This window comes from Labeo rohita, chromosome 7 (genome assembly GCF_022985175.1).
Source record: "Labeo rohita strain BAU-BD-2019 chromosome 7, IGBB_LRoh.1.0, whole genome shotgun sequence".
Classification (NCBI taxonomy): Eukaryota; Metazoa; Chordata; class Actinopteri; order Cypriniformes; family Cyprinidae; genus Labeo; species Labeo rohita.
In genome coordinates this window covers 10,311,707-10,329,525 of record NC_066875.1, presented here as the reverse complement: position 1 = coordinate 10,329,525, position 17,819 = coordinate 10,311,707, and the positions used below count along the sequence as shown (strand labels likewise).

Here is a 17,819-nt window from a genome sequence, read left to right as displayed (position 1 = left end):
AGTCAAAGGCCGATCGAAACGGTTCGGAAGGAGTCGGACGTAGAGGATTAACTTGAAGCGGAATTTTATTTTTACACCTCAAATCAAGCCAAATCAGCAAAGCTAACGTTACTGAGACCCGTGGACTTTTTAAAGGGACGGATGGAGAGTTTATAGCCCCTTCTCTTACCAGTTTATTGGAGCCCTGAGAGATTTTAATCATCGCATTTTTGGAGGAGGTAATCAGTGATTAGCTTAGCACGCTGGCGCGAGCGCGGACTGAGATGAGCGTCGCGCGCCTCGGATGTTCCTGCATCGGAGCTTGCTGAAGCAGAAGGCCTCAAATGGGAAAAACAAGCATCGGGAGGGAATACCAAGTATAATTTCGTAGATGTAGCTCACGTTTTGAAGAAGGTAAGCCATTTTAAACCGCTCTTTACTATTTTCAAAGCCATTTCGTATCGGAAAAACGTCTGTACGTGCTCCCAGGCGTCGACTTTCACGGTTAGCCCGCTAACAGCTTTAGCCCCGTTGCTAACGGGAGTTTGTTTCCCTCCCCCACCCTGGAGTCGAGGAAATGTTTGCGTATTGCTCAAAATATATCCATTTTGTCAAACTGTGCACATTTATTCGTTCCTACGGGTTGTGTAGATCAACAATAGTGAAGGACTGTAGTTACTGAAGGCGAGCATGTGAAGCTGGAGAAATGAAAATAATCCTCGTCATGTTGTCGTCCTCTCTCTGGGAATCGGATATGGCCAGACGGGCTCAGCTGCCCTGCAGAAATCAGCCACTGGGATGGGCAGCTTAATATATGTATGTTTCAAGGGCACATATGAGAGGAAATATTGTTTACTCCACGTTGGTTTTATGTGCTGAAGTAGCTGCAGGGATTATGGAAATACAGAATAAGATCTATAATAAGAATTTGCGTTGGGTTATCAGTGCACCATTCAGACTATAAATATTAGATCACTGCAACACTCTCAGTGCTCAGTGTTTTTATGAGATTGGTCATAATATGATGGCAACATGAAATCAGTTTTTGTTTGGTTTTCATTTCTCATGTTTAACGGGGGAATTTGTTTGTGGCAAGAAGGGAAAAAAACTGTTTCATAGCATAATGGCTTAAAGATTTCACTCAAGATCAACTAAGGTGGATTCATTGCTACAATCATCCTGTTTTACCAAATAAAAAGGTTTCTCAATGCAAACCTGTGTTTTTAATGTGGCTAACCTTTCTGTACATATTAAAGATCTCTTGCTTTTGATTTAGAACAAGATCTGAACTTCACTGTCTCTTACATGGTGTGAGCAGAGGCTCTGAAAACATTTTGTGAAGGCTACATGTGGATGTGACTTGTTTATGTGCTTGCTTAGACATTTTGTGGTGTGATTGTTTACTTCATCAAGGAGCTGCATTGAAGTCAGACCTTACAATACTTCTTTAAAGGGTGATCTGAAGGATAGAGAGAGAATCTGTGAAAGTTTGTGATGAAGTAAACAGAGCTGGTGTTGGTGCAGTGGAAGAACACTGCGGCGGTGTTGGGGCGTTAGCACACTCTCTCTCCCTCTCTTCACATACTCTGCTGCCACTTTACATCCCTCCCTACCTCACTTTTGTTTATTTCTTCTGACCACAACTTCACGCAATAGAATTTGCAAAATACTCTTTCCTGTTTCACCTCATAAGAAAACTGTTGACTTATGGTGCTTGTAGACTGTTTACCAGAAGGTGATTTAGGAGCACTAATCAGGATTTAGCCAAAGTATGATCCGTAGGTGTTAGTCTCAGGTTGTCAGGCCTGTTCGTCTACCCAATTCTTGTGTTTCGAGAGTACTGCTCATTGTTTGGCAGAGAGGGGAAATGGACTTTTGGTTGGGGTGTGGGGTCAGGAATGCTGTTACTGGGAGCTTCAGAAAGCATTTCCTTTTTTGATGGCAGTCATATTCAACCGTAATTATTTGCTTTGTCTCTCTCAATGTAGCCTTTTGAGAGCTAATTCTGTGCAGTTGAACTCATAGAGTGCCTTAAGGATCTTGTGGTTGGAGATTAAATGTTATTTAGGGATGACATTGCTGTTATAAATGTCAGCATATAAAAAAGCATTTTTGTGGATTTGAAACAACTATGCTTTGCCTGGTCACCATGAGAATTATGACATATTTAGGTCTGTGGAGACATACTTTTTTTTTTTTTTTTTTTTCTGACCCAATGTTCTCCTCATTGGTGGGCTCTTTTTACAGCTTTACTGTTTGCAAGCATAATCAGTTTTATAAGGACAGTAAGTTAACAAAGATCTGATTGCAACTGATTGCAAGTCTTTCGTAAATGTATAGAATATGCTTCGGGGCCATTTGGTTTGTGGGTGTCTAATAGTTTGCTGCTGTTGTTTCAGTGCTTTGGTTATTACTAGTCAGTGGCTTCATGATGTTCTGCTGATACTTGGAAGTTTTAGGGTTCCCATGCTGGGGGACTATCATGGAATACAAAACATGCCTTTTTCAGGCCTTTGCAAAAAAATATCCAAAGAAACATTTCTGTGGTTTTATTTTGTAAGGTATTTTAGTTATTTGTTAGGACATTTCTGGAAATCTTATTTAGGACTAGGTATCACAAAGTTACAATGTGTTTTGATACTAAGGTGAGAATACTGACCTAATTTTCGCCTTAGTAGATTTTAGTATAACAGCTGTTTATTGAATACTGTACAGGGTGGTGCTAAGTCTTAAACCCAAAGTATACTTTATGTACGTGTATGCTAGTGTATGCACACAGTTAAACGCGTAGCCTTTCAAAGTATACTCCATTTGATGTTGTGCGTGACCGTGGTGGTCAGAAAAAGCTCCAGAAGAACTTCATCCATGTCCAGTGTCTGCTCTATTTTTCCCCATAAGTCATGACTGGTAACAATTTTTTTTCCACTTTTTTAAATCAAAGCTAGACTATTTCATACCCTCTCACTCACAAGCACTTGTCAATGTGAGCATCTGTTTTTATTGCATTTTGTCGCTGTTGTTGTTTTGTCTCTTTAGTTTTATTTTCTACTGCAAAACAACTGCCTGGGATAGAAATTGTAATGTGGTTACTGTAGCAAATTCTACAAATTCATCTCTACATTTCTGAAAATGAAAAGCATCTTTCAAAACCTGAAAAATAAAGAGATAACTTTTTTCGACATTTCCAGCTTATGTTTTCCCATTAAAAAAAGTTGTACTATCCAAAGTTTTGACATTTTTTTAATGCGGAACAGAGGCTGCAATGAAGAGCGTTTATTTAAGAGCCAAAATCTTGGACTATTTTAGATGTTTGGATTGTTTTGGAGTTCATCACTGAGATGGCAGATTTAGTAGCAGCAAAAAGCACATGAAGCCTCGGGAATGAATACAGATTCGCTGCACTATGCTTTTCTTCGAGCAGAATTTTGCACTGAGATCTCTAAACTTCAGCATGCTTGTCAACATCAGTGTTTTTTTCCTCAGTGGATAGAGAGCATGTATGCATGGTTTGCCATGTTGGGAAAGTAAATTATAATACTAGGCAGAACTGCACCTTTGGCAACTTCACTTTTGGGTACTACTACTCCATTTTGAATGTTGTTATTGTATTCCAGTTAAGTGCACATCAGCATGTGATGGTGAATTTATACAGAAGCAATATCTATTTATTCTCGTGTTAGTATGGAGAATGTGACAATATATTGTTACATCAGTTTATTGAACATCCCTATTCTTATTGAAGATATTAGTACACTAAGATGTGTAACTGTTTAACATTTATTTAAAGGATTGGCACTAAGGGTGGAATGAAAAATCGATTCGTGGATCAATTCTGTGATTTTCCTGAATGCATTGCAATTCTCTTGAATCGTTTCTGAGCTTAGTTTTTAACAGCAGATGACAGATGATTTAGAAACAGCTGTACTCTGCTTGCTTCCAGTTCCTTACACACACAAACCACTTGAACCTAAAATAATCATTCATAAAGTTCGAAAAGGTTGAAGCAAATTACAAGACTGTTCACAGTGGGCTGTGTTTACATTAATCTTGCTTCATAAAAGCCAAGGTGCAAGTACATTTAAAAAATAGACTAGAGCTCCTTTAAAAAAACAAAAACAAAAACAAGCCCAGAATCTATTCTTGAGAGAATCGCGATGATTAGGAAAATCTCAGATTCGATCCGCAAGTCAATTTATCGTTCCAGCCCTAATTGACCTAACAGAGTCATAATTCATATCCAGAAGTACTTGGAATTCATGGAAATTTAGAAGAAGTGGTGTGGAAACACTGAGATACGTTGCCGAGGTGGCATCAGGGGTCTAATGTAGTGATTGTGTGTCATTATGTCTTTAACCCTGCATGTGTTCAGATGAGGTTGAACCTGAAACTTTGGCATATTTCACCAATAGGGCCGCAACAAGTAATTATTAAGTATAATAAAAATAACAAATTCCATTATAGGTGTAATCCACCTCTCGTCACATCATTTTACAGCTGTGAATAACACACATTTTATGAAAAAAGTATAGCTGAAAAAGAATGACGGTCATAGAGTGAGCTTTTGTGGGAAAAGTGCACCATTCAAGTGGCTCAAAACATGACAGTGCTGCTTAAAAACTTGTGGCTTGCCCTGTTGCTTAATGGATTTTAACATGTTTCCCCTAGCGGATAACTTATTTCTTGTCTGTAAATGGTAGAATTTCACGAAGTATTTCCGTTCTGCAGGAAGACCCGTCTGTTCACTTCACAAACTTCACTGAATGAGTGCTGCCACTCGCATGTACATCAAACAATCGGAGTGCAACAGAAAGGAAGCACAATTATTGTTGAACGCCAAAATATTAATTTAGTTAAAATGCTTGTTTTTGCAGCCTTACTCTATGAGTGTTGACGTAATCGTATTTCCCCACTGTTGGAAATGCTGTTGGTGTACTGTAATGGTGTTAGCCAGTACTCACATGACATTATTGTGTGCTGGTTTCCTTTGGCCTTCCCCTTCCTCATTGCATAGCGTTAGTGTCTGCAAACAGGAACGCTCTCTCTCCTCTCTCACGTTTCACTTCTCTCCTGTGGTGTAAATGTTTTATGGGTCCCTCCATACTCCTTGGACAGCCAGATGCCATATAAACCTCTTTGAAACTCTCTCCCTATGGCAACACACAAATGCACGAACGTGCACAATGCTGAATGGCATCCACCCACAAACACCTGGGAAGGGACACTTGATTTTGGGGTTTGAAGGTTTTCTCAGCCTGACGCCTCTTCTCTTGGGCACAGGTTGTGCTTCCACTGCAGTGCGTTTGATAGCATTTCTCCCCAACTCTCATACATCAAAGGAGACACTTCTTTCTCCCCTGCTCTCTTCTTTGCCGCATTTCTTCTCTCTGTATATTATCACTCAGTGGTTTCTTTTGATCTTTCAATATCAGCTCTTATGAACTGAGGCTTATCTCTTAAACCTGTGTATAGGTGTGATAGTATGGTCTTAGTCTGCTGTACTGTTATATTGAATTTTGATGTATGATAATACAACACACAGCAAGATAATACTACAGAATATTTCCTTTGCTGTAAATATTACATGTAGTAAAATTTCTTTCTTTATAGTGAATTTAAAGTTGCAATGAGACCGTAAGAGATTTGTTGATCAAATCTACCGTTAGTCATATGACAATATAAAAGTTTTTATCATGATACTTAAAGATTAGGTTTACAGATTTTTTTTTTTTTTTTTTTTCAACCAGCTTTGTATTGTTAATAGGGCTGCACGATAAATCGCATGTGATATCCATGTGCATCTTGTCAGTAAAGCTGGTTCTGTAGTCAGTAGTAAATCTCCATCATGTGCGTGCTTTCAAATGGAGCAGCATTTACTACACAGTCGTAGTACACTGACAAGCTACGCAAAACCATGCAGATGATATTATTGATATTATACATTGATTTTATCAAATCACGCTGCAATAATAAAGTTGTTTGCGTAGCTTCTCGCTAAACTTTGGCTTTGTGTTGTAAATGCTGTTATCTGAAAATGTGAAAATACCATGTTTTTACTCCAAATTCACTTCATAGTGTCAGTTGAGTGTTTGAAATGAATCCTTCTGTGAGATGATGTGTCTTACACAGAATAAAGCACGCAACATATTTCATAGTATTCTAAGCGGTGCTAAAGGCTATGTCGATTAGCATTGCATTATTATATACTTTATTATAATGAATAAGAACTCTGATAAACCATATATTGCCGTAGTCATGTGTTTATTTGTCACGTTGAATCAATGAAAGCAGTTAAATCTGTTCATTTAGCTGCAGTGAGCAGTATTTCCTGGCTTTCCTCTGTGGGGCTTTTTCAGAGTTTCCGCGTGAGAGTGCCCTCTGGCCTTCGGATGGCGATTTACTACTGATCACAGAACCGTGGTTCACTAACAAGATATGTGCATAAATATTGCTGCTTTTCCTAATATTGATTGTGATATCGTAATTTATTGTGCAGCCTTAATTGTTACAGTGTTGCCAGTATAGGTAAATGAACCATGTTTTTTTTTTTCTGTTGCCTACACCAAGATATCCCTCATATTTAAAAAAAAAAAAAAAAAAAAAAAAAAAAAAAAAACTTCTGCCTTTCATATCTCCACTCATGAAAAGTGCATTATGGGTGTTGTTTTTCAATTTTTTTTTATTTCTTTCAAGTTTAAAGACAGATTTTTGCTACAATGTGAAAGTTGTCAAGAACCCAGAAGGTTAAATGTGGCTTTAAAATATTCTTTATGGTCAGAAGATGACAAACACTTGACAAACATGACAAACAATTCTCCACACTTTTCCTGTAATTTTTCCTCAAAATAAATATCTTAACTGAAAAAAAAAATCTTAATATTGCATGTTTTAATGAGTAATATTGTTTTAAATCAATAAACAGGTTTGTGTTACCTGATAATATTAATAATATAACTTTTTTTTTTTCTCTTTGAAATACACATTTGATAGTAGCTTGAGGTAACAGATGTACATTTGTTCATTAGCAAAATCAGTAATATCTGTAAAAACTGTAGCAACCTCTTTTTTATATGGTGAAATTTAAATATTCTGACTGTTTGAGTTTTTTTATTTTTATTAACCATTGCTCTTCCATAGTATCTTCCTTAGATCATAATAATACAAGTTAAAACCACAAATATAGCACCTCAATGCCATTGTAAAAATCAATACATTTAATACAATCTACGTTAATAATGTAATAATATTCGGTATAAATATACCCGCATTTCTGACACAATACCACTGTGCAGTTAGTGTTACTATAGTAAATATATGGTAAATGATGCCAATTTGTAGATTTAAAAAGCCTTCTGACTGTATCGTTGTGCACAGTGTTTCTCCTGTTTGTCACCGGCATTTCATCTGGCTATAAACAGTCATTTGTGTTCTTCACTGAATTCAAGTACTTCACATTGGCACTGTTTAGAGACAGAGACTCCTCAGCGAGTGAACGCATCTGCTGTACGTAAGTTCGCACTGTGCCGCAATTTGAACTTTGATCCGAGCAGATAACTGGTCTAGTCTAATCTATCTAATCTATCTATGGCTTTCTCTTCTGTGGAATGCAAAACATATTTGTGGAAAAAGAGTCTTGTGAGTCTTTGAGTCCATATAATGCAGTTAGTCTAATCCTCAAAAGCTGACATTTTAAAAACCACCCAATAAAAAAACATTGGTAATTTATAAGACCCCAGTTATGAATGTCTTCTGAATTGAAACAACAGGCGTGTATGTGTGTGAGGTAGGTTTTCTCCAGATTTTATAGATTAATTTGAATGTAATGTTTTGCCACGATTTTATTTTTTAGAAATCGAGGAATCGTGATTTTGAATAGAAATATTACCAGATGTTAGAACTGGACAGTTTGACAATATGCTAATGATAACCATAAAGAGAAAAGAATGATCCAACCACGTTGTTGCATGTGATTAACCGCTCGCGTGTGACGTGCTCATATCGCTAGGTGCCGTTCACACAGAATGCGCTTTTGTGTTGACAAAGATGTGATGTGGGCAGTGGAATAGGAAAAACATGCAAGAATATAGGAATTAACTTTTTTTTAACTTGCACGCTGCATTTTTAGAATGCTGTTTCATGCATGAGACGCTGTGAGAGATGCGAATGCAACAGTCAGATGCGTCCATGTTTACATATAAAAAAACCAAAAGCAGTGCAATCTAATAAAAATCCTGTGAAAAACTGTTACTGTATGTCTGATATTTTATGTTTGCATCGTAGTGACTGGCTGAAAGCTGCTGATCATTGTTTTTACAGAAGATTTATAGTTAATTGTGTACTGGTGTTATACCTTCAGTCATTTTGAATTTGAATTACCTTGACTTAGGAGGGATTTTTTTTTAAAGCATTTTCCTTGTATTATTTCTGAACATTTAATATGTATAAGACAATTAAGTTTGTACAAGATGTAGTTGTAGTTCATGCATCTTTTCTGCAAAGATATTTAACAAGTGATTTGTTTAACATTTACATCATGTTGATAACTTCATGTGTGGTGCACTTGGAATAGAATTTTCTTTAACTAAAGGGTTAATAAAGAAAAGTTACTTGAATCATGTTGTAGTTACAGTTTCAGGTTGACTAGTTAAAAATCATGCTTCTCATTCTTTTTTGGGTTGTTTGCATCAGTGTGTACATGCTTAGTGTTGTTAAATTAAACCAGCTGACAGAAAACAGCATTCTGTAAATCCAAACATTTCTTAATAGGTATCTAGAATTATTCATATTATGTGCCTACATTAACTCTTGTTGGGCCGATAGATGAAGCCCATGGCTGACAGACATCACAATGTTGAGCTGGCATCATGATTCCTCCCCGCAACCCTTCAAGTCCGAATACCATGTTTTGAAAGCAAATGATGTGTACTATGGAATATAGGGAATAAATACGAGATGGGGGAGGGGGAAAATGCAATGCTTTCTCTCGCAATTATATTGTAGGGTAATTATATTCTATATAAACTGCTGTTAATATGCGGGGCATTAAAATCACTTTTGAATGTGAGCTTGCTTTTTACTTTCACTTTTGAGATTTGTGATCACACGTACTCTGTGTATACTACAGAGTGGCAGTACTTGCCACACATTTTACAAGATTAGCTTAGAGGATCTGCACATCATTACTCTGTTTATGTGGTAAGTGAAATTTTATGTACTGTAATGTATCAGGCTACCGCTAGCAAGCAGCTGACCGTGTCTCCGTAGACTGTGTAGTTCGTATCTTTCTGAATACAGATTCACACTTAGGGCACACTACACAATGTCGTCATCATCCATTGCGATGTTTTACTGTAGACATCATTTGATGCCAATTTGGTAGACATCACCCAACCCTAACATCAACAATACAGAGCATGTTCAATACAACAATATATTGTATTACAGAAAACTGGTATATGTCTATCTATCTTCAAAATCATAAGAATATGGTGTTCAATTTTTGTTTACACTTAAGTTGTAATTGACATGAAAGAAGTGAGACTTGTTTGGTTCCTGATGATTTTAGTTTTTACCCTGTTGATCAAGTGAAATTCAGCTGTAAATAAGCTGTATATGGATGTTGATGGCAGGGGAGGCAGAAGATTCACTTGTGTGGGCAGATGTGTGTAAGGTCGGGGAGGGGGGATGGGCAGCAGGAGACAGCGGTTGTTTTGATTGGATGTGCTGAGGGCTGAGTAATACATTATCTGTATGAGCGGCACAGGCTGTTGTTGGCTTACTGTTCACCCACAAATACTGGTCTTCCGAAGTATCAGATCTACGCTGTTTAATGTTTTGTACCAGTTTTTTTTTTTAATATAGAAATAGGTTTTCTCAGTTGCATATTGAGTTCTCTGGAATCAGCCACTATGTTTGTGATCTGTTGCACCATCTCTCGAACATATCACAGGACCACGAATTTCATTCACTATCGTTGCTTTCAAGATCACATTTGCTCAGGTTTACATGGGGCCATTTTCTAAATTGAAGAGCACTTCCTGCGGGCTGCTGGCTGCCGTTCGGCTCTTCTTGTGATGTGTGGGGGTGGGGAAGCGTGGCTCGGCTGAATCTCAATGACTGGGCCCTTTAGCAGCACTGTCCTTTTGATGGGGCAGCTGCAGCCATTCAATCGGCCTATTTACATTGAAATGCAGGGACAGGAAGGGGGGAGGGCCGAAGCCTGTGCGTGACTGAAAAGCATACCTAACCAAAGACCAAAGAGAGGAGGTCCACTGCGGGGCTCTGACACCTCTTTGTTTTCGGCAGCCCTGGTGCCTAGTGCATTGCACAAAGGCTTTAAGCACCCTACTTTGACCGCTGCGCTCATTTCCACTACTCAGCTTTTTACATTTCTTTCACACAGACTGTCTGTAGTCTGTCTGTCGGCACCTTTGAGATGGTCACTGAAAGAGACATTTAAAGTACAAAAGTCTGTTAAAGAAATAACTTGCCTAACATTTCTATCAAGAATGTAATCATTTACTTAAATGTGTGTCCTTCCAAACCTATATGCTGTTAAAGAATATTTACACAACCATGAATGTCAAGCTAAAAAAAAAAAGGTCAAATGGCATAAACAATGTTAAAGTAACCTAAACCATGCCAATTTCCATGTCTTCTGCTTCTATACTGCATGTTTTTGTGAGCAGCTCTTTGAAATTCAACCGTTATTCACTACAAATGACAAAGCTATGAAACAGAAAATTAAAAGTGATGGATAACACCAGGTTTAACACTAGTGATGGCAAAGCACAATTGCTGCCATGTGTTCTAATGTGATGAGCAGCTTAGAATATGTGGGAAGGAAAATGAGATTCGAGAACTGCAGCAGAAGTCTAGAGTATCAGGCTATATCAGCCTAAATTTTGGTCCATTCCTCACCGAACGCTATCATATGGCTCTACGAGACAAAGAATATAGTGCATTTGTAACAAGAGCTTTTCATATTATCACCCCATTTGATAGCATAACTAAACATCAGTCATTCAAGTGTTATTATTTCATTTTATTCATTTTTTTTATCTAAATAAACCATAATTTGTGGCAACCAGGTCACTGAATGAATGTATTACTTTATTTTAATTTTCTGAAACGTGTATGAACAGACTCAGGGCTCTACAGTGCAACCATTTCAGTCACATTTGCGACTGAAAACTACTGCGTGCGACTATGAAAATATATTTAGTAGCACCAGTGACTGACCCTGTCAGCATATTTCTGTTTGCGCTTCCAAGGATTATACATGTTTTTGTAACGTTGAGTAATGTATCACAGACATATCTCACAAATCCTTTCATAAACAAAGTGTAGAGAGAGTGTAAATAAGAGATTCATTGTGCAGTGTAGAGAGCTTCATTGATTATAATGGAACTTTGTGAGATTGCGCTGAACTAAGATGAGTGATGGCTTTTAATGATTTTTAAGGGAATTTCTAAATGAGATATTAATTTAATACAACAGTTAAACAAGACGTTAATATTAAGTGACTAACGTTGTCTGACTATTACACTATTGCCTGATTTTGCTTTTTGTCATCAAAAATAGTTTGAAACAAGTCACAACTGAGCCGCTGCACATCTCCGTTCAAACACAGCTGTGTTTCATTTATGAATGAATGTTCATTTTCAAACAAATCTAGTGAGTCATTGATTCAATTTCCCATTCGTAACGACAGTCCCTGTGTCCCAGTGTGCAGACTATCCACCCTGTCTCCCCTAAGTAGTATTGACAATTACTACTATCACATAGAATTTAGGATGGATAATATGCACATTGGGACGCAGGCTGTCACTTGCTTTATTCTTGAATGAATCAGCAGTTCGAATGAATCAAATGAATGAATGATTTAGTATTTAAATCAGTGACTTGCCACCACCTACTGGGATTTTTAAAGTATCTTTTAAATCTCAACCTTTTTTTAAACATACTTTTAATAAAGGTGTATATATATATATATATCTTAAAAATAAAAAATGCCATTACAAAGGTAAAAACAAAATTCCTCTATAAATCACTTTAAGGAGTCAAATATCAACTTTATAATAGGAATGCTAGTTTTTGATCAGATGTTATGATTATTGATTAGAAGGTGCTTCTGAAATTTTGGTTAGGAGCAGAAAAGTAAGCTTAGAGCCCTGTGATTGTTGGTGGTGTTCAAGACATTATGGGTCATTTGTCATTTCTGTGAAAAGGAGAATAACAACAACAATAAAAAAAAATAAATAAATACAGCTGTTACTACATCAATATCTGTCATATTGTCTCTTCTCTCCAACTGGTTTGTTTGTTTTATTTAATTGAAAAGTGCACAGTGATAGGTGTTATTGAATAGAATTGCCGCTTGTGCATTACTTCTGACTAATGTGAATTTCTCATTTTGATTTAAAAAAAGACACATGTGAAACGCAACGGCCTGCATTCCAATTTATAATATTCGAATTAACAGCAGCTCTTTCCACGCCCTCATAAATGAGTTCATGCATTTATTCCTTTCAGACGTGCAGTCCGTGTTCTAGTGTATGCACAGCAGTCATAGCACACAACAAACAGTTAAAAATATGCTCAACTCCTCCTTTGTCCCTTAATTAATCACTGTTGAGTGGAATTTGAAATGTATTAGCCAGATTAGGTCATTGTTGAATGCTATGTATCATGTATATGAAACAGTTTTTAAAAAAATGCCACCTGTTTTTGTTTTGTAAGGAGGTGAGTGATTTTCCACTGCTCCTTGTTGGAACAGGTTTGGTAAGGTTGTCATCCTAAACCTTGAGGGCCTTTCTCTCCTTTTTGCTGCTGGGTTGCAAAAGTGAGTCGCAGATTGTTTTGAACCCAAATACTTGCGACTTCCTGGTGCAACAGCACACAAAACCAGTTTGTGGTTACATGGGAGTGTTTTTCAATAGCAGCATGCTGCTGTGCCCATCTGCTGTCTTAACAGCCTTTGGGTGAGCTTCAGATTTGAACGCTCAGTTCCAGCCTGATGCTGCTATTTACACTGCATTTTACATTTTAAAAGAATAGTTCACCCCAAAATTAACATTGTTTTACTCTTTGAGTGTTGCTTTTTTCATTTTCCCATGGAACGCAATAATAGTGATCTAGTAGAATGTCTATGCTGCTGTTTTAAACCACGTAATTGGATAGTAACTCAAATCATCAAGCTCCAAAAATGCCATATTAGCACCTCAAGACACAACATGCCAGGTTTGATGTTGTTGACAACGAACAGCATTTGTCACACATGTTTGTATTGGCTGCTTGCAATTGGCAATGATTTTTCAATGTTTTCAGCAAGTACATTTTTGGGCTTTCTTGCACAAAGAAATCATATAGCTTAAAAATATTTAATGAATGGTACAGTGTTCATTTCGTCAATGAAGACGACGACAAAAAACACAATTCATTGTCGATTAACTTAATGTTAGTGATAGAAGTGCTCTCTCTCGTGTACTTCAGTTTTCATACAGCGCGCGATCAGTTCTCAGTGCTCCAATACACACACAGTAGTCCAAATGTCTATTGTGTTGAGTATCTCACGTAAATAAAGTCAGTTATGGCTTAAGTGAACGTAAATGGGTGGAATGTGTGTCAGTATTACATGCATGCCTTCAGTCTTAAAGGGACAACATTCCTAATGAAATGCCTATCTGTGTCATTTAATGTTAACCAACAAAAGATGTCAAATAAATGTATACATTTTAAGGAAACCTACTGTATCTGAAAAATGAGTTTAATTTGTATCTATACCCAGAAATGAAATTTGTCATAATTTATTCCAGTTTTTCCAAATTCAGTCATTGATTCAAATTTCTCATAAACTTAATTGATTTGGTCTAAAGAGAGAAAAAACAATGACTATTTTTGTTTGAAGACTATAAAATAGCTACCAAAATAAATGTTGGTAACTGCAGTTTGACTAAAAGTTGACACAAATGCAATGACTTTTCGTAGACTAAAACTAGACTAAAGAAAAAATTAAAAACTAAGACTAAAATGACTAAAATGTGACAAAGACTATTAAGCATTTTCATCTCAAGATAGACTAAGACTAAATCAAAAATGCCTGTCAAAATTAACCTCTCTAGTGTAGATGTTAGTTGTGTTGTGATGTAGTAATCACGGGTCATTTTTCAGAAAGAGGATTAAATGAGTTGGTAAAAGCGAATTCTATTTCTTCCTGTTCCCATCTTCTTTGTGCTTATTACAGAAGCTTTTGTAGTGTTGTAGTTGCCTTTCTTTTCAGGAGAAGCAGGTTTTTATCAACAGGCCCTATAGAGTGTTTGTGTACTGCTTCCACTGTCGAATGCACTGCCCATAATAGAATCCACGTGTTCTTCCAGTGCCAAACTCCCACATCGCTCTGTAGCTTTTAATAGAAGCACACTTGTCTTCTGTGTGTGAAGCAGAGATTGTTTTCACTGTGCATGAGCCTTCATTTTAGTTCAACTGCTTTTGTGGTTTTCATTGGCAGGTACAAAGTATGAGCTGCACAAGATGCTTTAATGTAGAAATCAGTTGTTTATGTGCTGACAATACGAAAATGCAATATATGGTGTACCACAGGACTTAACCCAGTTTGCACGGTTCACAGATAAGGACAGAATAATTATAATTTGGGAGCTTCCCCAGTACTTTCTGTCCACGTCTTTTGTATGGCTTTAATTTCTTGCACTTTTAGTGCACTTTTACCTGACTGTTTGAGTTGCTTGAGTAAATTTGAAAGTTATTTAAAGCAACAACCATTTTGTGATGAATATTTTACATAATGAATAATTCAGTTGTGCGTAGGGGAATATTTTTGTTGGGCAGAGTGGTTTCTCTACAGGGGCTGCCCAGAACAGCTCATGTTCATGTGCTTTCTCTTTCCCCAGCACAGCAGGGTTTAGGTCTGTCATAATATCTTCCAGCAGTTGCACATTAATACGATTTCACTTAGGTCGCAGGGTTATCACATTACCAAGATTTCGGTAGTTAATATACCAACATCAGTGAACTTCAAAATTTTCAGTGGCAGTTTTAAGCTTAACATGCTATTAAGCCTAATGTGCGATTAAACATGCTAATAATTGAATAATAGAAACTTACTTTGATTTATAGTGTTTTTTTTGCAAGTAGTCAGAAAAAAAGTATAAATAAATAAAAGTAAGAGCTGTGAGTCATTCTCTTTCCCTGTCATATTTGTTTTGCTTTATATCAGGAACATAATATTCAGCAACAGATCTTTTACAGTGCTTTAATGCAGGTGTTTGTACTCGTTTGACTGTTTACATTGTTTTGCCAAGACCAGCATTTTGTCCAGGATAATTGGCTGTTGGTGTTGGATAGGGTTACCTTTTTTTTTTTTTTTTTTTTTTTTTTTTTTTTGTTTTGTTTTGTTTTGTTTTGTTTTTTTTGTTTGTTTTGTTTTTTGTTTTGTTTTTCAGTTAAATCATTAAAATATTATAAGAAAAAGGTAGCAGACCTTATTCTGGTCAACGATTTAATTGTTAATGACCAAAGTAATTATCAGATGTTGGTGTAGACAGAATTTCTAATATTAGTGCATAAAGGGCTCGACAACAAGGAGTGGCTGATGGCCCGGGGCCAGCGTGAAAGATGTTCGGGACAGTTAACGAATTTGTCACGGGCCAATCGGGCCACTGCCACGTCGTCACAAAAGTTTATCATTTGCCTGTGTTTTTAAGCTTTGTTAATTTAACATTTCAAGCTATCACAGAGAGACACGGTTCTGACGGACAAAAGCCTACAAAATACTCGTCTTGATGATTAACTTTATTGCTTTAACAATGATCAGTCTATATTAAATTGAAACGGTAGAGTATAGATGCACCAATCGACCAGACATATTTCAACTGATCTCTGTTCCGGGCTTGCACATGAACTGCGAAAAAATACTGTAGCAATATTGGAAAATATCCTAAATATTGAAACTGAGGTTTATATGAATGTATCTCTGAGGGGAACGGACTGTTTTAAGAAAAGTTTGTGGTGTTTTCTTTTCATTTGCCTCTGTATAATGCATTTAATGTAGCGTTCATAAGCATAGTGCTGCTTTTTTACAGCAGTAACCAAGGAAAGCGCTGTATCACTGTTATTCCATAACAACCACCTCACTGTAAAAAACGATTTGTTGAGTCAACTTAAAATAATATGTTACCCTGCTGCCTTAATTTTAAGTTCAGTCAACTCAAAGTTTATTCAACTTGAAATGTTAAGTTGTACTAAGTGACTCAACTTAAAGTGATTCAACTTAAAATTATGGCAGCTGGGTTACTTACCCAGCTTTTAAGTTTAACAAACACAAATATCTAAGTTGTCACTTAGTAGAACTTAATATTTCAAGTTGACTAAACTTATTTGAGTTGACTGAACTAAAAATTTTAAGGAAGCAGAATTATTTTAAGCTGACTCAAAAATTGTGTTTTTTGTTTTTTACAGGGTGCTGGCAGAGACTGAATTTGCATTCTTTCAGTCCGTCTGCTGTTTTTCCCTTAAGTCTTTTCATTTGTAATGAAATAATAATAATAATAATAATAATAATAATAATAATAATAATAATAATAATAGTAATACAATTTTTGAACGAATAATGTTTGAACTTTGTATTTGTTAGGCTAGTAGGTTTTGCTGTGGTGTCAGAATTGGCATCAAGAATTGTACAATTTAATTGGTATGTAAAAATTTTGTGTCAAGCTTATTGAAATAAAAGATAACATGGTTCAAAAATAATGATAACAGCAACTATTTTATTTTTTGCGGCAGAGCCAGTAAAATTTGACCGGGAAAGTAAAAATTCCATTAAGCAAGTTGAATATGAATATGCAACTAATAATGAGCCATTTAGGTGAGCTGTTGCATAATATTGACTTTAGGACCCCTAAATGGGATCTGTCTTTTTAGATATTTTCTTGGTGAGGATGTGGTCTTTAAATGTCTCTTTACCATAATATTTCATACACCTCTAGAGTTGGAGGCTACCACATTTTCGGTTTGATCTAACATAAGTCTGTTTTTCAATTATGTTGGCTAAGGATGAAATGATTAGTTGAGTTTATCAACAACGTCAACAACAAATTGTCGTCAAATGTTTTTGACACGTATTTGTTTCTCATATGTGATCTCATATGACCTAATCTTAGGACCTGCAATAATTTGACCAGTGTGGCGTTGTAGTGCAAGACTAATTCAGCCCTCCCAACTACAATCCAATGGAAGACATGCTTATGAGAAGCACAAACAAAGTGGGGGGCTGTAAAGTGAGGATTTTGGAACAAAATGCTGTCATGTATAAAGTTCTTTGTCGTTCTGCACTTAAAGGTAAAACGTTGTCCGATATTTGCAAGCAGCGCTGTACTGTTAGACAACATCCCAATACTGCTGAGAGCAGTGTTTAGATTAGTATGGAAATATGAGCTGCACGCTTACCTCTGAATAATAAAATAAACATGCAACAAAAATAACAGCGATGAGAAAACAGCAGTTAAGAAAGCATCTGATCATGGAGATATGGATGTTTGCACAAGATGTGCAGTCGGCACTCCGATAAAGTCATGTCACATTTATTTATTCATTTAGCACTTTATACAAAGAATGCTTTGAAGCAAACAGCTTTAAAATAGTAAACCTGAAAAACATTGTCAGTGTGGCTGTCATTTGGAATTACAACTTGATTTTTTTGCTATAAAGTAGTTTTCCTGTGTGGAGCTAGAATAGAATCTGTATAAAACAGTGAATTAATCGATGATAGTAGATTAATCGATTGTCAAACAATTTGTTACATCCCTAATGTTGACTGTGTTTTGAAA

At 36.4% G+C, this 17,819-nt stretch overlaps 1 protein-coding gene across 3 annotated transcripts in view; it reads left to right on the top strand.

Annotated features, from left to right (window-relative positions):
* The first annotated feature begins 3 nt into the window (after positions 1–3).
* The window catches only part of ankrd11 (ankyrin repeat domain 11), a 131,006-nt gene continuing 113,190 nt past the window's right edge, over positions 4–17,819 (top strand). For 2 of the 3 annotated variants that reach the window (XM_051115516.1, XM_051115518.1), the window contains exon 1: positions 4–393. The gene's annotated coding sequence lies outside the window, so the exon portion shown is untranslated. The remainder of the gene's footprint in view (positions 394–17,819) is intronic. The other variant, XM_051115517.1, reaches the window with a different exon arrangement.